The 26057-nt window shown below is 33.8% G+C and overlaps 1 pseudogene; it reads right to left on the reverse strand.

Annotated features, from left to right (window-relative positions):
- Window positions 1-10651: 10651 nt before the first annotated feature.
- Window positions 10652-26057, reverse strand: part of LOC140622245 (10 kDa heat shock protein, mitochondrial pseudogene) — a 75969-nt pseudogene continuing 60563 nt past the window's right edge.

Below are 26057 nucleotides of genomic sequence, written 5' to 3' on the forward strand. Positions count from 1 at the left end.
CAGCTGCTTAGTCATCCAGGCACACAAAAGCTGATAATTTTCAAGTTCTTAACATTAATTATTTAACTTTAAGAAGAAGGTAAGAGTATTATCCCCATTTTATAGTCAGAGAAATTCAAGTTTAAAAGAAATAACTTGTTCATGGTCACAGAGTTATAAACTATCAAACTAGGCTTTAAATCTAAAGTTTTCTGACACTGCGTTTATTTAGCACTGCTGCACAGTTACATTTTCATTCCTATATCCAACGCACCTTTTTCATTTATTAACTGGCATTATATCTGCAACAGGTGCATTGGTGGATCATGTCCTCCTTCTTGAAGCCCTCATTTCCCATGATTGGCTTAACATTTTTCTCTCTTGTGAGTTTCTTTTTTTTTCTCTCTCTCTCTTTCTTTCTACCTCTAGGCTTTCCACCCCCAACCCCATGGCCTTTGTTATGTTTATTTTCACTATAACCCAGGATTCTCTTGCAAGCTTTTTTTTTTTTTTTTCTCTTTCTACACACACTATTACTTGGTTGGAGATGTATCCCCTTCTACAGTGCACATAGAAGTGCAGTTATAACTCCCATGCAGAGATTCCTGACTCTCTAACTATAGTCCATTTACCTGTCCAATATACTAAAGTTCTTGAATTTGCTTTCTTAGGCATCTGAAATCCAAACATCAGTGGAGTTATTTTTCACTCTAAACCTTTTGTTGCAGTTACATTCCCTATATCAATGATGGCTATTAGCTCACAACCAAATGTGGGAAGTTGGCCATTATAACTTCTGAATCTTTCATCCTAGCAATCTTTGGTGATTTTATTCCTTTGTAGCCTTAAAATAAGTGCTCTTTTGAAAGGCATAGTAACCTCTCCTAATTCCTATAAGGACCAAAGGGAATATTTCTCAAATGTAGTATGTGACCTATATCATCAAAGCCAAAGGAAAACTACTTTTCTTTTTCTTTATGGGTTTTTTTGCAAACAAAATTGAAGTGCAGACTATGACTTAAATGAAGGATCTTTGTAACAGCTGGAAAACTCAGTAACTCAAGAGAACAGCAGTTTCACCTCTGGTTTCCTCAGGCTGCCATTTGTTGCTTGGATACATGCACATCTTTGTTTCTGACTGTGCTCTCAATGTGAGTCTCCTGTCTAACACCCAGCATGCAACCAAGAAATGGAAATGTGGTGCTAGCATTCCAGTAGTGGGGTGATATATAGAACTAGTGTCTTTGACTTTCTTAACGCTAATTAATTTCTTTTTTAAGGGCAGTTGTAGACTTTATAGAGCCTGAAAACTGCTTTTCAAAATGTCCCTATTTCATTGATTTGAAAATCTAGAGAAAGCATAACTCATACACACAAACACACTCACACACTCATCCTTCATCTTCCACCCCCTGAGCCCTACACATACAATTGCTAGGAAACAAAGAGTGAGTAATATAATCAACAATAGACTTGACTTCAGGTAGTTGAAATTATCTAGGGTGGCAAGCTGTGTTTTCAGTATTGGCTGGTGTATCCAGTAGGCATGGGAAATATCTGGAAATCATATTAGCAAGGAATAAATTGTTGGTGGGATGGAAATGCAGATTATTTTTATGACTTGCTCCAAAATATTTCAGTAGTCTAAGAGTCAGATCTGTTCCCTAGTCATGAAAGCTCACTCCACAAGACAGAGCAGAAGGCAGCATGCCATTCTAGCAGATGTCTTACTTCTGCAACAAATATGTAGTACGAACGTGAAATAGGCCTTGGGAGGTATCCTGATACTGCTGACAATAAAAAAAAAAAAAAAAAAAAAAACTTTGTTCTGGGAACACACATGTTTCCTTATTTGGTTAGGACCAGTTTCTGTGAGGATTTGGTGGTCTGGGAGGAAGTGGCTAATACCGCTTGCCCATCAGTTCATCAGATGTTTCTCAATATCACCTATGAATAAAGTTTAGATTCAAGCTGTGGTTCTCAACCCTGATTCCTGGCTGCAGCATTTGACAAAATTAATGGAATGTTTGTCAGTATCCTCCGTTGGACCATATGTGCCTTGATGATGGAGACTGTGCTTAATTAATCTTGGTGTTTCTAGAATCCATTACAATGTCTGAAACACATTTGGCATTCAACAAATATTGCTATCCAAGGACATTAATTCAGCTGATGGGAACTTATTTTCAAGCAAAAGTTTTGACTTTTTTGAGTTATAAATAACTGCAATTATTTAAAAAATAATGCAATTATTTTAACAATAAAAGGGTTATTCTCAGCTGAAGTATTTAAATATTGAGGAAAATTAAGTAGTGTATTAGTTTGCTAGGAACGTCAAAACAAAATATCACAGACTGGTTGACTTAACAAATTTATTTTCTCACAGTTCTGGAAGCTGGAAATCCATAGTAAGGTGCTGGCGGGTTTGGTTGCCCCAGGACCACTATCTTTGGCTTATTGACAGCCACCTTGCTGTGTCTTCACATGGTCTTTCCTCTGTTGCACATCTCCCTGGTATCCTTTTCTTATAACAACACCAGTCCTATAGATTCAGGCTCTTCATTAATTAAACTCAAGTAACTTTATTCCCTTTTAGAGACCCATCTCCAAACACAGTAGGTTTAAGGGTTACGGTTTCAGCACATGGATTTGGGGAGAACAAAATTCTGTCCATAATAAACAGGATAATATATTGCTCTTAGTTTGCTTCAGACTTATTTTTTATTATTTTATTCATATTTACATCATGCACAAGTGAAATATTTTTACCTCTCTGTGTAGAGGTAGAAAAAATATGCTTCAAAAACTTTCCATCTGAAGACACTGTATTTGCTACAGTTCTTTTATCATTTTATAATAAATATGGTTAAACAAACACATTTAAATCATAGGAATATGTGATGTCCAACAGTGAATAAAATTTCACAATGTCTATATTTGGTAGAGGGGATAGAAACGAAAGGATGTGACATTTTAAATCCAATGTATCCCTTTGTTAAAGATGCTTTATATTACTTTTCATAACATACCCTCTTGCCAAAAAAAAAAAAAAAAAAAGCTTTATCTTTGTCCTGAGTTCCACATATAAAAAAAGGTCTGCTTAGGTATCTTCAAATGTGACTCATGCTATTATTTTGTGATATCAATGATATGTGACATGTTAAATTGCATAACACTCAAAGCAAGTTTATCTTGACATTTATGAGTAATGACATTTACAGAGAATAAAAAAATGAAATAGCTTATTGTTTTGTTTTCTCTGATTTCAGAAACATTATTAGAGACTTCTAAATCAATATAAAACTGGGAAACACAGACATTTAGATATTGAAAAATCTAAATGGATTTAGTATGCTTAAACTACCAAAACATGTATTGCATCCCAGATTGTGTTCAAACAAGAAATTGTGGCTTAAAAAAAAAAATACAAGCAACAAATGTACAAATGGAAGATCCATAAAAACTTTAATTTGTGATAATTTTCAATATATGTTCAGTTGCAATGTCTTTTTAGGTGTCATTCAAACACAGCTATATCTAGTCATTGGTTTGTCAAATTTTGCATTAGGTTTCTTAATCACTTCTTAGGGATTTTCAGAGGATTTTTTGAAAACTAAATAAAAGTGTGCATGAGTGAGCTAATTTGTAAGAGAGAATTTTCTAAGCAGCTATGTAGTTCTCTAGAAGTAAACTAGATCACTTTGGAAATAATTCACTCTTGTGTAGATGTATGAAATCAACCCAATCTTAAATCTATAATAAATAGATTAAAAATAAATCTACAAGAAAATCTTAATGCAGCAATTAATAGGCATACTCTAGAATCATTTCCACAAAATGAAAGGAAAGTAGATGTTTTTGATACTGTCCTAATCAGTATTATATACATTATTACATTTTCTATCTGCAACAATCTTTTAATGTAAAATGTAATATCCTTAATTTGAACGATAAGACATCATGGTAAATGTGATTCTTAAATATCAACTGCATAGCTTATGGAAAGGTGAATTGAGAGTCAAACATATCAAACTGAAAAGGCAGTGCATTTTATATTAATTTTAATATATTTATGATTTGTGCTGGGCAGATTCGATAGCAATATGGCTTGGCACATGACATACCATTTCAGAGAATTAGACTGACTCTCTGGAAAGCATCATATTCCTAACCAGCAGCCCAATGCCTGTCCCCAGTTTTAGTAGAAATCACAGTCCCCAGGAGAAAGAAAACAGTGTGCAAGACACAATAAAATAGCAAATAAACAATTGTATGTATCTATTGCCTTTCCTTAACTAAACAGTGAAATTCTTCTCTCAGTTTAGCATCTGTTAAGAATAATTAGTTTACAGTGAATACAACTTCCATTCCTATGTTTCTATCTTCTTAAACGCATGTGTCTCTTCCTTGCTCTAGCACTCCTTTGTAGTTAAAAAATTATTTACCAGTATTAATAGTTACTTAAAATATTAACTGTCTTGGTTTCTTCTTTCAAGTTCAGAAAACACGATCTTCCTAAAGATTTAAATTTGAGCCTTTAAATCAAGGATATTATTCTTTTTTACTGGCTAGAGATTATTATGTACATAATCATTGAATTACTAGTCTTCATATGTGGTAATTAGAAAACTATCTTTTTTAGAAAAATGATACCTGATGATCCTGTTATATCTTACATTTCACAATAAGATGAAGTTGATTCCTGCCACTGTTGAATGATAAATAACCTTCCTGAAAAATCAGGATCCTATTTAACAAGTGTTCCAGATGTCATATGTTGTCTGAACAGGCAAGAAAAATTGCATTTTCTTTTTTGTTAGGAGACTTCAGTGGGATGATACTGAAGTTTTTAGCAACATGAATGTAGCTTATGAGTTTGGAGAAGGTAAAATTACTAGGCAAGTGTTTTATAAAAGAAGAGCACAATGCAGCCTTTGAGGAGACTGTTGTGAACTGAACCTGAATGGCTCTATGTTCCTAACTTGCTGATTTGGAAGTATAAGGGGTTTAGATCACAAAAATGGCATTTTGAAACAAATTTGCCTTTATACTCTCTGGTCATAGCCTTGGGATATGAATCATTTTCCAAGCAACATTCCAAAATAAGGGAAGTGTTCACCACAAGATGGAAAACAGAATATAAAATGAGTGGAATGATAGGAAGATGTGTTGAAAACATCATTTTGTGGCTCACAGCCTGTTATATGGTTCCTCTTTTCTGTCCATGTAAAACATAAACATATAGACTGGAAAAAATATGCCCCCAAATACTAATTAACTCTATGCTACCTAAAAGAGAATGATGTAACAAAACTGATGATTGAACATTAATGTAGCAAAAGCAAAAATAATAAAACCCACAAGTGGAAGAGTGTGTGGGTGGGAGAGTTTCCTCATGAATTTCCTGAGCTGCACTTTTCCCACCTTTCCCTTACAGCCTGTCCTTTCCTATTAGTTGTCTTGACTTTTCTCTAATTTAGGGCCAAACCTTTGATATTAAAGAGAGGGAAAATGAGGCTGTATGACAATGCAGTAGTGTGGAATAATGGAAATCACATAGAGAGTAAAATGAGAAACTAGAAAAATGTTTGCTAAGTTATCCAGATTTACCTATTGACTGGCTAACAGATTAATTTAGAATACATGGGTCTTATTTCTAATTATTTTGCCAGCTAACACTGGGAAAACTCCATGAACCTCATCAACGTCATTTTTTTTTTCATCTGTGAGTAAAGAGTTAAAGTTATGGTCCTTGAGATTCCATCCAGGGAAATATTTTATTAAGATGGCAAATAACACTATGAACCGACATTAATTTGAAGTGTGACCTATATTATGGAAAATTACAAATTCCACTAAAAATAGTAAGGAGTGTCTCAAATGATAAACTGAAATAAACAGAAATATCTCAGAGTACTGTGTGGCTCAGTGGGTTAAGCATCTGCCTTCAGCTCAGGTCATGATCCCAGGAGCCTGGGATTGAGCCCCGCATCGAGCTCCCTGCTCAGTGAGAAGTCTGTTTCCCCCTCCCCCCTGTGCCACTCCCCCTGCCTGTGCTCTCTGTCAAATATAAAATAAAATAAAATAAAATAAAATAAAATAAAATAAAATAAATATCTCTCTTGTTTCCTTTATTTAAATATTGCTCTGAGGAAAATAAAGGTGAAATCTAAATTATATTCTCAAGAGAGTACATTTTATTTTTATTTTTTTTAAATATTTTATTCATTTTTAGAGAAGGGTGAAAACAAGAACATGTGAGCACAGGGGAGAGGGAGAGAAAATCTTAAGAAGACTCCACCCTGAGTGGGGAGCAGGACATGAGCTCAAGGTAGGGCTTGATATCAAAACTCTGAGATTATGACCCTGAGATCATGAGCTGAGCTGAAAGCAAGATTCGGATACTTTAACCAACTGCTCCACCCAGATGCCCCCAAGTACATTATAATCAGAAATTATTTGAGACCTCAGAGTAGCCAGAGAGATGGACCAGGAATAAACAAAAGATAAAGTATGATCATAGCAAAAGTGATCTTGATACTATACATTTCCCTAATAAAATATTTTGCTAAAAAATTACACAGGTTGGTGGATGGGTTAGGATAATAATCTCAGAAATACTGCATCATAGGGCTAGACATGTAACAACGAATACCAACGACAAAACATTTTCTGAAAGTGGAGACAGAGTTTTATTTTTTGCATGTATTAGCTATACTTTGGTTTCTTGACTGTGACAAATACTTGTGGTACATCCAGTCTGGATGTATTTTGAGCATAATGTCTATTATAGAAATGTTCTGTTTTGAAATACTGGTGCATTTATAAAGATGTCAACACCAACTACATGTTCATTAGTTGTTCCCCATGAAATACTATTCAAATCCTTCAAGAAAATAGGTGTGAAAAACACTTGATACAGGAAAATAAACTTGAATGTAATAAAAATATAGAAGGTGTTTCATCATATGCTCAGTCAGTGGTGTATCTTGCATTTTTCAAGGCAAGAACCATTGTCACATACTGTTCCCTTTGCCCAGCCCCCATATTGCCAAACTGTGCTTGTTTCTTTCTATATCCAATTCCTGCTCTGGAGACCAGAAAATCATCATTGTCCTCAAGGTGCCTTCATATATGTAGACTCTCAGCTACTTCCATGACAGTGTCCTTCAAGAGTATCTTGATCTTTCCCTAGGGACTGCATGGACCCTTTTGCTACTAAGATTCTTTAAGTCTGAATATGCTTTGGTATTATTTTTGGGTCACCTTGATCTGGGCTAAAAAATCAGATGACTCATGATCTCTTAGGCACAATACAATATCTGAGAAATCTGTGAAATTTGCAACCCATTTTTCAGTGTTAGATTTAGTTTTTATTTTCTCCATTGCCGTTGTTTCCCTTGCATTTCATCATTTTCTTTTTTTATTCTTATGGTCACATATATCACATATTCTCTTTACATCTAATATATTCATATACACAAGCACATATACATATATAATTAATTAAATTTATCGTATATATTAATTTTCAAAATCTGCTTTCAAACTCTGAAGCTGAACTTGTGTTCATCTTCACAAGTATATAGTGAAACACCTCTGTACAACTCACTGAAAAAAGAATAGTCGAGATTTATTGAATCTTACCCCATGTGAGATGTGTACTAAGTGATACTATTGCCAGTTGTCAGGTCGAGTAAAGCTTTGCTAATGTGGCTTAAGGGCAGGTGGCTAGTAAAGAGGAAGCAAGATCTGAATGCCATCTGTTAGACTTCAGGCCAGGACATTTCACTGATGTGCAAATATAAATCTATCGCTTTATATCATTCTGTATATTTATGTGTCAAATGAAAGGATCAGAAATACAGAGACCACACTTAACTTGGTTAAGTTTTGTCTTGCTTTTTCTCAGTCATTGTGAATGTGTGCTTCTCGATTTATGGTTTGTTCTAGGTTTTGTGTATATGAATTTGATCAAAAGTGCACAACCTAACATACTAGCAATGTGAATGGTTATCACCAATGCACTGCATATATGAATGCTCTGTTTGCCTACGATGTCTAACCATTAGTCAAACAGTGACCAAGATTTTGCTCCAGTCACACAGAAGCCCTTTATTTGCCTTATCAGATTCCTCCATTGCCTACTTGTGCAAGAAAAGACAGATCAGAAGAGGACCTTGACTCCCAGTGACTCAAATCTGTTAGGAAAGAAAAGATGAGGCTGTAGATAGATGAAGGAATTAAAAACAAAACAAAACAACAACAGGCACAAAATCCACAATAGAATAGTATAGTAAATGCCTTGGGGGAAAAGCAGGTCCCCAAGGCCACACCCTCATCCCTCATCCCTCAGGCCCTTGCCCTGGATATTTCAATTCTGTAGTGTCTGACACTGCTGCTCTAATTCCCACATTCATCTCCTGCCATATCCTGTTCCTGAGTGTAGAAACTATAGCAGAAGCTATATTTCCAACCACTCACTTTGAACTATCATCTCAATCACACGAGCATCTTATGTCATTTCATTCCACCTGTGAACAACCATCCTAAAATAAATACATCAATAAAATGCTAGGCTAAAATAAATTAAACTAACATAGTCTGTCAGGCCCAGCTTTGGGTTGGCAAACTGTCTTGGAGTGTCTACCCAACCCCGATCTACCCACCCTGGTAGAGTGGCTCAGGTTCTGGCATAGGAAGTCTAGGAATCAGATGGGTGAAAGATCACCAGGGGCCTTCAAATGCACCAGTTTACATGATCCCTCTCTAACAAGGGCATCAACTTCCCCCAATTATCTTCAGGAATCTTTTTTTGTCATAGCAATACTTAATTATCATTATGCTTAAAACACACACCTTTATTAAAACTATTTGTGTAGCAAAATATTATGCTGGGGTTACCCTCAAAGCTTTCCTTTTGGTTAGATCTAGTAGATTCTCTCTTTTGTGTTCCTCCCATAGGACCTGTCTCTCCCTGTGTGTATGCCAGTTGTGTCATTTACCAAAACATAGTGAGATCTTATCTGGCCTGAATTTCTTCCTTTGTAAAAAGGCTTTGTGGGAGTAAGGACGACTTTCATTCATTTTTGCATTTTTAACACCAAGACCAGTGCCTGTCACTTGTTGGGTACTCTAAAAAGCTTGAATGAACTATACTTGAATTTAGAAGGAATCACTGTTATCTTCATGGTATTTCAGAGACTCCTCTCAGTTTTTAATGTTTGCTGTGATTTTTAAACTACATTTCAAAAAACTGTGACAACTCTGTTCTTCAGAAAAAAAAAAAAAAAAAAAGAAACTTCTGTAAATCCCCCATCTTCTACAATAAACAGCTGTTCAAACAGCCTTGTGAATGAGCTGCTCCTTGAGCTTTGCTTACGAAGCTGCCTACCTTTGGCACACTCCTTGTATTTCCACTCCACTTCTGATTGAGATGTGCCAGCATGAACTATCTCCTCTTATTGAGTCCCAGCAGTTAACAATTATGCCACATGGCTTGATTTTTTTTTTTTTTTTCCAGTCTTCTGTCCAGCTTGTAAAACTTCAGGACGGTACTTGCTGAAATTGACTGTCAGTGATATGTCAGTGATAGCTTCACTCACAAGAAATAGGAACAAATGTACTAACCTCTGAAACTGTGTTTCTGACTCACCTGGTTTTTAGCGTTATTGTGAATTTCGTTCATTCTGGAAAAAAAAAAAAACATGAGCAACTGTAGTGAATTTATGTTTTTGATAAAACATTGCTTACTTCATAGGAGAAGGCATTTTCAGTTAAATTATTGTCATATCTTCATTTAGAATCTTTGGATAAAATGACATGGGAAAGGATGTGCTCCCCTCATAAAGATTCTGACCACCTATTGACAGTATAACCTGAGGCTGAGAAGACAATAAAACAATATTAATGGGATAAAGGGAACAGTTATTTTTCAATGTAGCAAATATTGACTTTTTCTATAGTTGTACTGCTTTATGTATCAAATAATGCATTCACAGTTCCATTTCATTTTGCAATTTAGAGATAGAGATATTGTAAAAGTTTCTCAAAGGATCCAGGGAAGCCTCCTGGACCCCTCCTAGGCTCCCCTCCTAGGAGAGGTTTCCCACCTCTCCCCTACTTCCCAATCCCTGCCAGAATTTCATCCTTTCTGCTTTGTACATGGTCACATTTTATAAGACTCATGATTTTCAGTTTTCCTCAGTGTATGCTCACCTTTAAGACTAGAGTTCCTACTATCCTAAAGGACCTGGGTAAATTCCACCTCCATTCCATCTACAGTGTCAACTTTACTTACCATTAATATGCTTAAAATAGTTTTAAAAGGCAATGATGTCTCGCATGCTTAAAGTTAGAAAAAGCTCTTCCTAAATGCTCATATTTCATATATTGGGCAGATTGAGGGAATAGTACTCATCAAGACAAATGAATATGACTATTAATATTGAATAATATGGCTTGTGGAGCATAAAATATTATAAATTCATTTGTTTTCCATTTTCCTTTAAACCTTATTTAGTGAAGGAAACACTTAATCCTCTCTCAAATGAAATCTCAGCAAGCCCTGTGAATTTATAGCTCAGTCTGAGATAAACAGGATGAGCTGTTTCTCCCAGTTTCACCTCCAGTTTTGGGAAGTGAAGAAGGTATGATGAGATTCAGCTCCTTTTCATTTTTTCCCCTTCTTGCAAAGGGCTGTTTCAGGCCATTCTGGGGTAAAGGCAGGGAGAAGCATGGTGAATGTCCAAGTGTTCTCTTTTATGCCTACTGACTGTCGGCTCTAAAAAAAAAAAAAAAAAAAAGATAATTTAAATTTTAAATTATTAATTTATAATGCTTGCATTTTCTATGTGTCTAATATTCACTGATTAAAAAATAGTAGATTATTTCAAAGATTAATTGTGCCAAACATTTCAAAGAAGAAAAAGTAAACACTGTATCTTTCCTTTTACATTTAGCAAATTCTTCCCTTATTTTACTGTCCCCCCACTCAACCAGTGTTTCTGTGTCCATTCTCCTTACTTAATTTTGTTTCAGACCTCAGTTGCTTTTATGGCTGTGGCCTTTGTTCCCTCAACTAGAAAATCACTCTCCTTTTCTCTTAGGCTCTTTACCCATGTGTAAAACTTACTGGCATATGGCCCAAGAGTAGGCTGAGAGATTGCTTCTCAGAAGCACTAGATAAGATAGGATGATCCGTGGTAGAATGGAACTAAATTGGGGTGTGTCTCAGAAAAATGAAAATAGATTATATTTAACAGACAGGCAATAAGGAGCCATTCTACATTCTAATGCAGGAAAAAGTTTAATCTTCTTAGATTTTAAATAGAACTCATTGTTGAACCCTTATTCCTTGAATGTTTATAAAAATTTACTTTTTTAAAAAAAATTATGTATTCATGAGAGAGAGAGAGAGAGGCAGAGAGAGAAGCAGGCTCCATGCAGGGAGCCCGCCCAACATGGGACTCGATCCTGGGTCTCCAGGATCACCCCTGTGCTGAATGCAGCACTAAACCGCTGACCCACCAGGACTGCCCTAAAAATTTACTCTTAGTAATGATGTTAAAGTTCTATTAAAAAAAAGACTTTGCAGCCTTAAAAAAAGTACTGACAAGAAACAAAGACCTTTATTAAAAATGTTGTATGATGTCTAGTGAAAATTTTATTTTATTTCATTATTTTTATTTTTGGATACCATTAGTGTATTATAAAAGAAATACATGGATACTATTTACATGATGAAATATTTTACATATTCACTGAAATGGGCAGCTTCCTGTGATGCCATTTCAATAATGATTTATTTCCATTTACATGCTTTCCAAGAATGTCACCATCTCTAAATAATAAGTAGTCTTTGCCATCTAGAACTCATTTGGTGCTTCCATATTCTGGGGGAACTTTATCTCCAACTCTCACACTAACTGTTGATCTCTCCCCCACTTTCCTGTAGAGCCCCATCCAACAGCTACTCCTGTTGCCCACAGTACCTTTGCTTGAGATTTTTCTGGAAGCATAATGCCTCCTTTGGCTACAGTTTGGCTGCATTCCTTTAAACTAAAACTCCGTGAAAGATGGGAAGAAACTTTCTAAATATCTGTCCTGCTATGACTCTGGAAGCCACAGTTTGAACTTTGCGCTGGAGCTGTGCCCCCCCACAAGGTCCAACTTGTCTAGTGAAAATTTTAAAAGGTATTATGACATGAAGTAATTTATAAAAGGTAAATGCAATTCCCTGATGCTGATTGTAAAATATGCAAATTATAAAATCCAATTTCTTTTCTATTTTACTGTTACTTCAAAGACACAGAAAATAGATTCATGAATTATGAGAAGTAATTATGAATCTGCTCCTATAATTAAATAAGCTCCTCCTATCTTTTCTTGACTACAAAACACATATAAATCCACATAGCCATTTATTGACCCAGAAAAATTGACACACACACACACACACACACATCCCTTTGTATAGTTTATTGAAAACATCTCATGCTGCATTTGTTTTTTTTTTTCCCCAAAATTCTTACTAATGATAAGATCATTACTTTTTTCTTATATTCTATAAGAATTTTGAAAGGTCTCTCAGGTTTAGAGACTTTGCTCATTCTTTCTGTGTCCTGGTAAAAGAAAGACAATCCTATTTATTTAAATGAGAATTCTGAGACCTCAAATAAAATTGTATAATTTCAGTCTCAGCTTGATTTAAATCCATAATATTCATTACTTGTTTATTTAATTGGTTTATAGTATTAATGTATTGTACCATACTATGTGATCTAAGCACTCCTTAGGTGCTGATATTTACATTTAGAAATAAATTTACTATAGAAGGAATATGAGGAGTGGTCAAGGAGGAGAGAGGGAGAAGTCACGTGAAAAAAACAAATGTGTTCATTTAAAAAAATGAAGGGACTACCTCCTTCAAATTCTGCTAATGGATTTAATTGAGATGAAGAATGCAAATTTCCCATTGGATGTGGCAACTGGTAGAGTTGCAGGGGAGGGTAAAGGTGGGAGAAGGCAAACCTGACTGGATCCAGTTTAGGAGAAAATGGGATGAAATGTGCACCAAGGGTAAAGGCAACTCCATCAAGACATACTTACACAGAGAGAGCAGGGCACTGGGCAGTATATGGAGGGAGATGTCAGGTCAAGGGAGGATTTTAATATAATATTGAGATATAGCATCCTTATATGCTGATTTGAATGTTCTAACAAGTGATAAAGGAAAAATTGTGGCTCATTTCTGGAGTAATTTTTTCTTATAGATGATAATTGAAATCCATTGCAAAAGTGCAGTACTTAGCCTTATATATGCAGGACAGTTATTCCATTTTAACAAGAGGAAAGACAAAGTATGTGAGTCTCAGGCAGAGTGGGAGATTTAATGAACCATTAAGATGAACCATTGGCAAGATGAACCATTCCCTTTGGTTGCTTCTCTTTCCCTAGTGAAATATATCAAGGACATCTGTGAAGATGAAAAAAAAAAAAAGAGGCTGTGATGGAGAGTGTTTTGACTAGAGAAAATTAGTAGGCCTATTCACCCACACTGAGAAATTCTGGTGATAAATTTATAGTGAGATAAGGTAGAATGGTTAACATTCCACTTTGAACTCCTCAAATACAGACATTGAGTAAATGGAGGTAACTTTCAAGGTAAATGTAAGGGGGAGGGGAAAAGGAGTTGAAGATGTATGAAAAGGAATGATTTAATTTCAGAAGGCTTGGAATCCCAGATAGAAAGGAGGACTATGGATATATAGTAGGAAGGAGATGAGCAGTGAGTAATGGGTAGGCCCGATGGACTACAGGTCCTCACAGGGACAAAGAATGTCGAGAACTTTGTTATTTGAATTAATTTTAGCACTGCATCTTAATTTTCTGTTGACTTTTTTAGGTATGACGGTTGGCATTAACTTTTTAATTAATTTTAATTTTAGTGATTGTTCTAGGGGTGTATTATGCATTCTTAGTACCAATTCTTAGTCCAATTACAGTTTTTATTATAATATTTTATATAAAGTAGAAAAAACTCAAAACAATAGTTTCTGCTTTTCCACCCTACATACATATAATATGCACATATATGTATATATAAAATGTCTACTGTAACTATTGTGATATAGTTATAATATTTTCTTTCATTATTTTATGTCTAAGAGTAGCTTTCTTTCGAGATATGTCCTTGAACTTTTGTTAGGTAGCTTATGGTTTTAACCAAATTTGGGAAATTTTTAATCATTGATTCTTCAAAAATTTTTGACCTCTTATCTCTTTCCTCGACTTCTATTGTTCATGGAGGCTTTCCTCTTTTTTCACTTCAATCTTCTATTTTTTTCTTTTTTTCTGAAAGTCAAATAACATCCATTGGCCAACCTTCATGTTCACTGAGCCTATCTTTTGCCATTATTTGTCTGATCTTAAGCCCTTTCAGTGAGTTTTACAGCTCAGATATTGTAAATATCAGTTTTACTTTTTAAAAGATTTTATTTATTTATTCATGAGAGACACACACAGAGAGAGGCAGAGACATAGGCAGAGGAAAAAGCAGGCTCCATGCAAGGAGCCCGATGTGGGACTCGATCCCGGGTCTCCAGGACCAGGCCTGGGGCTGAAGGCGGAGCTAAACCGCTGAGCCACCAGGACTGCCCTAGAATGTTCATTTCTTCATTTTTTCCTTATCACTCTCAGATTCCCCATCAGTTCCACAGCCATATTTTCTTTTTAACTGTTTAGACAAAAAAATAAATTACTTCTAAGATTTTGTCTGCTAATTCCAATATCTAAATCATCCTGGGGTTGGCTTCCACTGAAAATCATCTATCTCACTTCCAGAATTTGTAGCATGTGAGAAATGCTAGAAATATACAACTACTATTCCAAAAGTCCTTCTGGAAAGCAGTGTCCTAGGACATTTGCTATTAAGGATGCTATTTTACACAACTTATCAAGAGTTGATAAGTTGAAGGTTTTGGATCAACAAAGAATAGGATTCTTAAAGATTTGTAAGGGAAAGGATTGGTTCTGATGGCATGGGGAGAAATAATCAGGACTATTATAGTTTCCTTTTCTTGACCATGTTCTTTTCCAATATTTGTAATTTAGAAAACTTACTGTTATAATTCCCAGTGACTTCATGACATGGAAATTATGATCACACTGGCTGACTAAATAGCAAAAGTATTTGAGTTCTTAAGCAACAAAGACCTTACTTACATTGATGTAATTGCCCTTAGTAGGAAAGAATGGAGTACTTTGTAGGACAAGCATTGTTTTCAAATAAAACCAATGAGAAAGTCATTTACTGACATATATAAATTAATGGCTTCGAAAGTACAGTTCAGAACATGTTTTGTTGAGAAACATTAAATGACATTTTTTGATGTTTTAAATAGATAAATTTCAAGTCATTAGTTCACCTAATTTGGCTGATATAATTTTCCTTGGGAACTTTGAAATGTTGTCTTTAAAATCAAGAGAGAAAAGAGATTCATTTTTTTCTTTCAAACTCTGTTATAATAAATAAACAAATTCATACATACATATATGGAGTGCACATTTGATTTCTCTTCATAAAGAGCATTTTATTATAATTCAGATACTAAATGTATTGAAAAACACATGCAGTCATAATTTTATAATATAGAAGTTAATATTATGAGGTAGAATTTATGCTTGAGTTTATAGAATCACAAAATTTGATGAATATACCTCAAACTTCACATACTATCCAAATATGTTTATAGTTGTCAACCTTTAACAGGGAATATATTGGTTGATATAATATGTAAAGAAAAAAATAATAACAACAAAGAATCTTTCTTGCCAATCAATGTATGTAAAAAACAAGCTCTTACATTAGAGAATAGAAAATGTGAATGAAATTTTAAGTCATCTTTGCTTAATTAATGAAAGGAAAAAATATTTTTAAAAAACACTAAAATCATTTTAATTTTTACCAATGTGTTATATATATATGTATAATAAGTATGCATATATATGATTAGAAATATATACATGATTAGAAATATGAATACCTGAATATAATATAATATTGTGAATATGTGTATTTTTATGGGTAAATATTAAGGTTTTAATTATAACCCAATAATGTATTTTTCCATTTCTTAAAAATGTTGCCCCTATATTTCTCAATACTCCCCCTGTGAATTAAACTATAACAAAGAAATAAAATAAACACTACAAGACTTTAGGTCTTATATAAAGAATGTACTTTAAGTCACTTTGTTAAAATGATTGGGGAATGTAAATGTTGTTAACATAAGTAAACTCGATTGTTAATATTTGAAATGAAACAAAACGAACAGTAGTATCACATATTTTAATGCCCATTAGAGCCAGGAAAGATATTGAAAAAAACTTGACAACTGCCCTGGCAATGGCACCAATCAGATCAGAATTAGTTCACCATCCAATCAATATAGACACATGAACTGATTAGAGAAGATGCTGGCTGGCAAGAGGTGGCCAGAATATCCTGGTTTTTCAGCTGTAATTTCATTACAAAAGTACTTAAGTTATAGATTCTCTTTACAAAAACGTGAAAAGACCAGGGAGCATACCCAAGAAATAGTCCATTTTTTTTAAGCATAGAAAGATAGAAGGGAATATTTAATAGGAAATAATCATTCCTAATACTCTATATTGAAAGTTTAAGGTTTTGTTTATTGGCATCTCTGATTGTCAAGTCAATTTATTTTAAATATGCAAATATATACACAGATGAATATACATATATATATAATTTATATTAATTCTCCAAATTCTATTTATATAAGCATATGATCTGAAGAGATACTGGCCCAAAAGAACAAGGGCTGGCTGCAAGTGACTGGAACACCTCTGTTATTATTTATTTATTGAATATTAGCCTAGTGCACTAGATATAGTTACTCATGTGTACATAAAGCAGTTAAAACACATGAGATAACACTAAATGTTACATAGGGGACTATGATGGGGTGATGTGGTAGCAAGGAGTTTGAAGGCTAAATGAGGCCAAGTGGTCAGGAAAGATCTCAGATATGATGTATTTATAGGATGTTATACTCAGTTCTTACCAAAATTTATTTAAAGACAGTACCTTGTCACTAATTGCTGAGATTACCAAGACTATCACCTGAGACATCACCAGATTATCTTTCTTCAGTTCTGAGACTTTATATTGGCACATAATCGTGAGTTCTGACATTTGTTTAATTGCTTTTAACTGTTCACCTTGACTGCAAGTCCCAAACTGGACCTTCTTCTAGGATATCATGTTGGTTGTACTTGCTCTCTGATTCTGGACACTACCACCTTGTTCATCTGCTCCTAGTTCTTTTTTCATATATTATCTGTTACCATTTCTGTCTTTATGCTGCAGCTCAAAATCTCTTGTCTTATTTTATATCCTGAAGTACAAATCTATGAAAATGCAGAGTTCATGAGTTAATAGTGAGGTTGTTTTTTTTATTGCTTTTTTTTTTTTTTTTTTTTTTTCCGTATTGGATTCAGTCATAAGTTTGCCTTTTATTTTGGGAGTTCTTTGTAGAACCTGAATATTTTCCCATTCTTACATGACTCACACAACCAACTACTTTCTGCAGTAAAATGAAGTATTTACAAACACTTTCTGACATTCTTTAGTGTTTGTCTTCTTATAAAACTGATGATTTGGGCTTTGATTGAGAACATGTATTTTGCAGTCTCCTTTTGAAGTAACTACCTTCCTGGAAAAGTTCTACTCATTTATGAAAACTACTCAAATATAACCTTCGATCTAATACTGTCACTTAGTGATACTGAGGTGATTCTTACTTTTGTTTGCGTGGTGCTCTGTAGCTAGTAATGTCCTACTTCAGTTATTTCATTGTCATAATTGTTCATGTCTATCTCTTCCACTCTTCTGTGCTACCCTAGATGGAAGATTATATTGCCTATTTATCCTTGCATATCCTTACTACTGTATGAAGTTGGAAAATCAAGGCTATTATTCCTCTTCATAAGGCTCACTTGAAAGTGCATTCTGGGTGTGGGGGGTGGGAAGAGTGTTATTTTATATTCATGGAGATGTTCTTAGCAAAAAATGGAAACTCAAATACCACATCATCCCAATGTATATTACTGGAATTTCATGACTATCTCTTTTTTTCTTTGGTATGAAAATTTACAAAGATATTTTTGAGTGTTCATAGTAAGTTATACAACATTGGAAAATCTATACAACATAGCTAAAATTAGACAAAACACTTAGTAAAGAAACACAAAAATGTAGAATAATTGCTCTTCTTGTTGTTGGTGTAGTTTTACTAGCACATAACAGACTAGACTTTATTATAATAACAAAAAAATAAGGCTGCAAAAAATAATCTTATGACATGTTTTGGCTACTTAAGATCATTTATTTTTTTAATTAATTTTTTTAAGATTTATTTTTATTTTTTTATGATAGTCATAGAGAGAGAGAGAAGCAGAGACACAGGCAGAGTGAGAAGCAGGCTCCATGCCAGGAGCACGACTCAGGACTCGATCCCAGGACTCCAGGACTGCACCCCGGGCCAAAGGCAGGCGTGAAACTGCTGAACCACCCAGGGATCCCCTCTTTAAGATCATTTATTATTTGATTCCCAAGATTGTTTTTATTTGCTCAGAGGGAACTTAAATTTAATTACTCCAAATTCAAGTTTAAGGAATAAAAAATAGATTAAAATGTGCCAATTACTATTAATTTAGTATATATTAATTATATGGGTCATATTTAATTTGTAGTGCTTTTAAACTTTATCATAGAAAATATATTTAATTCCCTGAAAACTTTTTCTAGCAATCAGGTATTTTCTAAGTGTTCTGGGTAAAAAAGAGGAATGTAGAGAAGAGATAATTTTAAATTATGATTTTACCATGTTTGAGGGTTATTAACGGTCTATCAAGATAGTTATGTACATTTACTACTTACCACTAAAAAGTGCATTATCAGAAAAATAGTAGATGCAAAAGAAGAAAACTTATTTTTAATACATTTAGCATCATGAAAGATATGCAGATAAAAAGTTATTTAGCATCATGAAAGATATGCAGATAAAAAGTAACTAGTATATATTTGCTTTGTTTTAAGCAGTTGATGTAATGCTATTTCTTCTATCTGATAATAAAATTCACAGTTTTAGCAATCAAGGTCATTATTAAAATCACAATAATAGTATGTAGTGAACTGAATTAGTGCATAATATGTCACTATTCTATATATTTGTCAGATATATATGTCAGATTTTATATATTTGTATATGTGTACATATATATAATTATTACTTTAAAAATTTACAAGTTACAATTTATAGTCTCTCTATAGTACTGGATGTTTAAAAAATGTTATTTACTTTACTGGTATGTGTTATAGTACTTCAATGTTTAAAAAATGTTATTGATTCTCTAAGTACTTAACCAGGAAACAACTTTAGCATTGCTAAGAAAGCAATTTACTGAAATTTTCTGCAAGAACCTGACTGAATGACATGAAGCCAGTGGATCCATAGGTGATGCATTAAAAGTCTAAGGCTTTTCTTATAGTTGGAAGTATAAGCATAGCTGTTGGAAAATCTTGCTAAATTAGGGCAACATAGAATATTTTTTCAAAACAGCAAAACCATGCCCTACAAAAATATATTTTTGCTGATAATATTTAAATGTACATTTAAACATTTTTTCACTTTCTTGTTAAACAAAAAATAAATAAATAATAAATGGCACAAAATAAGAATTAAGCTATCAAGCCATGAGAAGACATGGAGGGACCTTAAATGCAAAGGAGTAGTGAAAGAAGCCAGTCTGAAAGGCAATGTATTGTGTGATTCCAACTACATTTACATTCTGGAAAGTCAAAATGATGGAGATAGATCAGTTGTTGCCAAGTGTTAAGGATAGGGACGATGAAAAAATGGACTGTAGAGGATAGTTAGGGCAATAAAACTACTCTGTATGGTATTATAATAGTGTTTACATATCATTATACCTTTATCCAAACTGAGAGACTATACAACACCGAATGAACCCTAATGTAAGCTGTGGACTTCATGTGATAATAGTGTCAATGTAGGTTCATCATTTATAACAAATATGTGTACCACTCTTCTGGGGGATGTTGATGTTGAAAATACTGTGAGTGTATGGGTCTAGCAGTAGATGGAAACTCTATACTTTACATTTAATTTTGCTATAAACATAAAACTTATCTAAAAGGGGTGGGGGAGGAATTTACAGAATGGGAGAGTAAGGAGTTTAATTGGCCTTCTCCAGCTCTACCTCAGGGCTTTATTTGGGGCAGAAATGACCCGGAAGATGGGGCTCATATTCCCTTTCCAGCTTTCAGTATGAGACTACATTTTACTTTGTGAGGACAGGCTGTCTGCTTTCCTCACCCACTCAGCCCCATGAAGCAGACTTTATGTCAGTCAATCATGATTGAAAAGATTGTGTTTCTATCTCTCTATCAATCCGAGATAGATTTTAAAACAAAAGTTTTGCTAGAGATAAAGAAGTGTATTTCATAATTATGTGTGTCAATCATCAAGAAGTTACAATTATAAACAAATATGCATCTAAAAACAGAGTCTCAAATGCAGAAAGCAAAAACTGACAGAACTGAAAAAGATAAACACAGAAATCAATAATTATCATTGGAGACATCAATACACCACTTCCAATAATGGAAAGGACAATGTGGCTGAAGATTAACAAAGAAGAAAATGCCTTAACACTATAAACCATTAAGACATAAAAGACATCTGTAGAATTCACCACTCAAAGCAGCAAAACCCCCATTCCTCACAAGTGCCAATTGAACATTCTCCAATATAGACCATATGCTAGAACTTAAAAGAAGTATAAATAAACCTAAACAAATTATATTTTGCAAAATATATCCTCTGACCAAAATGGAAATAAATTAGAAACTAGTAACAGAGAGATATTTGGGAAATGCACATATATGTGGAAAATAAATACACATCTAAGTAACTAAAGGACCATAGAAGAAATCGTAAGGAAAATAAGAAAATATTTTGAAGGAAACCAAGAGGAAAACACAACATACTAAAACTGATGATATAAGGAGAATTTGCCTTGCAAGGAATTTATAGCTCTAAACATTATATTAAAAAGGTTAAAGGTCTCAAATCAGTAACTTAACCTTCTAAATTAAGAAAATAGAAAAAGAAGAGCAAACTAAACTCAAAGGAAACATAAGGAAGAAAGTAATAGAGGCGAAATAAATGAAGTAAAACAAGAAAAGCAATTGAAATAAATCAAAAGCTGAATCTATAAAAATCAATAAATTGACAATCCTGAGGTAGGTTGTGCAAGAACACAGAAGAGACTCAAATTGCTAAAATCAGGAATAAGAGAGGTGACATCACTATGGAACTTACAAAAATACTAAAGGATATGAACAACTTCTTGCCAGTAAAGGAAAGCAAAACCAAACTAGAACAGAAAATGCATAAAACAGGAACAAATGGTTGGACATTTGAGTTGGGCATGCAAGCTCTGTTCTCTGTGGCTTAACTCTAATAACTACTTAGATACAAATGTAATATTTAGTCCTTGATAAGCTCTACCTCTAACTACCTACTATGACTTGTACTGTCACTCGGTTCCCTCTGTAGACTCACTATTGCCAAACTCACATCTAGTTATTGCTAGATGAACTTAAAGTAGACTAATAAGATAAATATTTGATGTGTCTGTCAAAACAGGGCATGTTTTGGGGTGTGAAAGTCATTGCTATCAAAAGTATATGGATTCTATGAAAATAGCAATGACCGTTCCAAAAGCACTTATCAGCAATGAGTTTCAAGGCAACCTAATTGTGTAATTATGGGTTAGCCAGGATGATGGAAATGTTTATTTAGGTGGACTTTCTGATAACTATTAATAGTTTTAACTACCTTCTTCAGTAGACACTGAACTAACTTAACCTCCCTATTTTCAACCAGGGGTAAATGATTGGAGCAAGTCTATGCTCCATGTTGAAAAGAAAGAATTGTATTAATCTTGTACGAAGCTAGAGAAATTTATGTAAACTCATGCATTTAAAATGCTGAAATAGCACTCCATCATGTCCTCTGCTTGCAACCGAGGCATAGATTCAGAATCTATCAAACTCAATAGCATACAAATAGACACAGACCTTTAAGCTTCAAAATTGGTGGAAGTACCAAAGTATTTCTTAGCTTTAACTTTAAATAAAACTGCATTATATCTGCTAAATGCCAGGAATCTTTGAAATTCCTAGAAAAATCAGAAGTTCTTTCAAGCCTGTGTAGAAAAATATTATGCTTTAAGAGATCATTTTTCATAGTCCCGAATCCCCCAGTGAGATGCTGTTTTCTTCAGATAAAATTCTAATAATGTGTTCTCAACCTTAAAATTAGCTTCCTTCAATGAAATTTTCTTTAAGTAATCATACTAAACAAGGCACAATGAGAATAGAAGTGGATCATACATAGTTATATGTGGCTTGTATTTTATGTGAGTCAGATACTAGATAAATACATCATATCTTTTTCTTTTCATATATGACCAATGCTTTTTCATCCCAGAAATCCTGACATGTGTTTTAATACCTGGTGGTATCTTTCCAAACACACTTTTGAACTGAGCTGCAGCTGGAAATCTTTAAAAGCAAAAACACAGACAAAAACTTTCCTTAGAAATGGCACGTACCTATTTTTGCTCTTAAAATTATTTAAATTTATTAAAGTTTTATCAACCCTTCATTTTCGTGTTATGTGAGATATCAATTGTGAGAGGATTTGTGAAAGTATGCAAAATGATTGGCATTTGTAAAGGGATAGACGTCTCTTTGCTATTTGACATTGTGGTTGTCTTGTGATAACAATTTTTATTTTGGGACTATATAAAGCATAAGTTTAAAGCATCCAAATAAATCTTTACTAAGTATCTGTTTCTTTCTTTATTTATTTATTTATGATAAAGAGAGAGAGAGATAGAGAGAGAGAGGCAGAGACACAGGCAGAGGGAGAAGCAGGCTTCCTGCAGGGAGCCCAATGAGGGACTTGATCCCAGGACCCCAGCATGTCCTGGGCCGAAGGCAGGCACTAAACCATTGAGCCACCCGGGGATCCACAAGTATCTCTTTCTGAGATGAATACACTTAGATATTCTAGTTTCAGAGACGAGTGGGTCATACTACTCTTGGCTGAAGAAGGTGCATTAATGATATGAGTGAAGATAGATTAAAAATCACTTTGCAGTTACTATTTCATTCCTTTATTATATATTTACCAGACGCTACGGACAGTTTTTTGGGTACTGAGTATATAAAGTCAACCACAGTAAATTACATCTTAATTAAGAAAAACAAACAATAGGCAAATCTTCAGAGACATAGATATAAATAAAGAGTAGCATTTATGAAAATAAGTTTGAAGATAGACATGGAAATATGAAAACACATAGAGGTGGATGTAAAATAGAAATACGATTTTAGTAATGGTGATTGTCAGTCTGAAAGACCAGAGAAACATGGAAGTCAGTTCTATTATGTTTAATAATTTTCCTTTTCACAGAATTTTTTCTTTATTATGAAGTTAAGTGTTGCCAAGGTGAATTACTAAAGAGAATTTCTAAAAATATTACAAAAGGTCAAAGAATAAGTGAATCATTCATATACACATTTGTCATTTTTTCAAGTTGTGCAAAGATGGTATAACCCTGCTCTTTTAAGTAGTTGTGTCGACTTTTGCCTTTCACTTATTTAGTCTTTATTATACATTATATTTATGTCCTACTGCTCTGCCTGCTTCCAAGCCATAGGAGCTTTTTTGACCTTTACATCTCATCTGTTTTAAATCCTATATCATACCTGTTTAGCACTGAACATGTTTTATATTCAACGAATATCTGATGAATTTAGTCAAAATGATTTTAATTAAATCTACAAACCTCATTATTACTTGAAACATTATGGAAAACAATTACAGTAAGCTTGGAAAATACACATAAAACTCGTTTTTTATTGGTTATATAAAATATTACTTCAAGTATTAAGGAAATTGTAAATTTAGAATTAATTTTAAGCAGCCATTACTTCAGATTGGTCCCCAAATTTATTTCTGAAAACATGGTGACATTTAAGCAACACCATTGTCATCCTATAAAGTAAGTACAGAGGGGCATCTGGATGGCTTAGTCCGTTAGGTATCCAACTCTTGATTTCAGCTTAGGTAATGACCTCAGCTTTGTAACACTGAGCCCTGTGTCCAACTCCACAGTCCATGTGGAGTCTGCTTGAGATTATCTCCTTCTCCCTCTACTCCTCCCCAACCCCCTGTCTCTCAAATGAATAAATAAATGTTTAAAAAAATAAGTGCAGAAGTTTGTCCTTTAATTGCTTGTGATTAACTTGGGACGTAAAGCCTGGATAGCTCAGTCTGTAGAGCATTGGAGTCTTAATCTTTAAGATGTGCTGACACTATTGTGTAAATCAGAGAAGTCAACCATATGCGAAGAACCAAAAAATATTAGTAACCATAATATCATTGAAGATGAAAATGGAAGCTATGTTCTTACTGTGTTTACTATTCAGGATTCAAAAGAGGGTGCACAATTCTTTAGAATAACATTCACCCATATCATCTCTCCTGGCAGTGGAGAGGTGGAGTGTACAAAAATTAAAAAGCCATTTGTTACCAGAAATCAACAGGCATGAATAACATCCATCAAAAGGAGAGATGCAGGATAAACCAGAGTTGGCAGAAATAAAGTTCTGCACAGATTGTTAATGTTTGTTATTAAATGTGTTAGCAGTACTATTTATTTTGCTGCATTTTTATTTTTTACGTATTTGAGAACAGTAAATATAAACAGAAATGTTAGTTGAAAATCTATATGTTAAATATTTTTTTAAAAAATAAGTTACTTATAAAGCATGTCTGGCTTAAAAAAGAAAGAAAAAGTGTACCATTAAATAGATGTCAGTACTTTAGGAAATCATGGAAAGAGATAAGGATCTCTGCTTTTTGTTTTCAGAAATCAACCTTGCTTTTACTAGATTTAAATTTGTATTTCAGTGTTGCTTTTATTTTGAGGACTAGGACAATAACATTGATTTGACATTTTGCTCAAAAACTTCAACTTCATCCCATAAGTGGAGCAATGATAGAACAGAGTGATCCTGTAGCAATTTAAAATTGAGTTTAAGAAGGGAAGAGAAGGAAAAATAAAGGACTGCAAATAGGAAGATAAAAAGAGTTGAGACAGCTGAACATACCAGCTGACCACCTTCATTTCTAATCTCGTTATAGATTTTTGCCTCTGAAATGAAAATCCCAATGAAACAAAAAGCAAGCAAAATAATGAAAACAAAAACCATTTATTTTTCATGTGACTGACAGAAATCTAGCATTCCTTTAGGAAGTTCATGAATTGCCACTAGATCCAAAGGCAATATTTTATGTAAAGGGAAGGATAAGTCACAAATGTGGCTTAATCATCGTTTTCATATGAATAAGTGGCTAAGGCATCATTTATAGTTTTTGAAGTATGTCATACATATGAACACTTCTGTGATGGAACTGTATGAACATGTAAATGGTTCTAGAGAAGAATTGCGAGAGGCATCAGTAGACCTTAATATATGTTACCGGTCCACAGATCTATTTAATTCTTTGCATAATAGGACTGTTTGTGAACATGAAACAGAAGACAGATCTCCAATAAAGAGAAAAATAAATCATAGTAGTGAAACCAGTATATTGACATAAGGTTATACTTCCTCAGTTTAGAAAGAAATTAAAGCATTTATCTAGGATGATCTCTGTGTCAAAGATCTCTCCGTTTCAGGAAAAAATCCAGTGTCACAAGTAATCCTAAATCACAATCATTGTTATATGTATACTGAATATTTCACAGAAATTATTTAAGATTGTTGGATATACAACAGCATTATTTCCAATTAATATCTGAAATTGAATGTTGTATGTGGAAGATAAATAATACTTCTCAAATAGCTTAGAAATTATGCTATGGGGATCCCTGGGTGGCGCAGC

Source organism: Canis lupus, chromosome 1 (genome assembly GCF_048164855.1).
Source record: "Canis lupus baileyi chromosome 1, mCanLup2.hap1, whole genome shotgun sequence".
Lineage (NCBI taxonomy): Eukaryota > Metazoa > Chordata > Mammalia > Carnivora > Canidae > Canis > Canis lupus.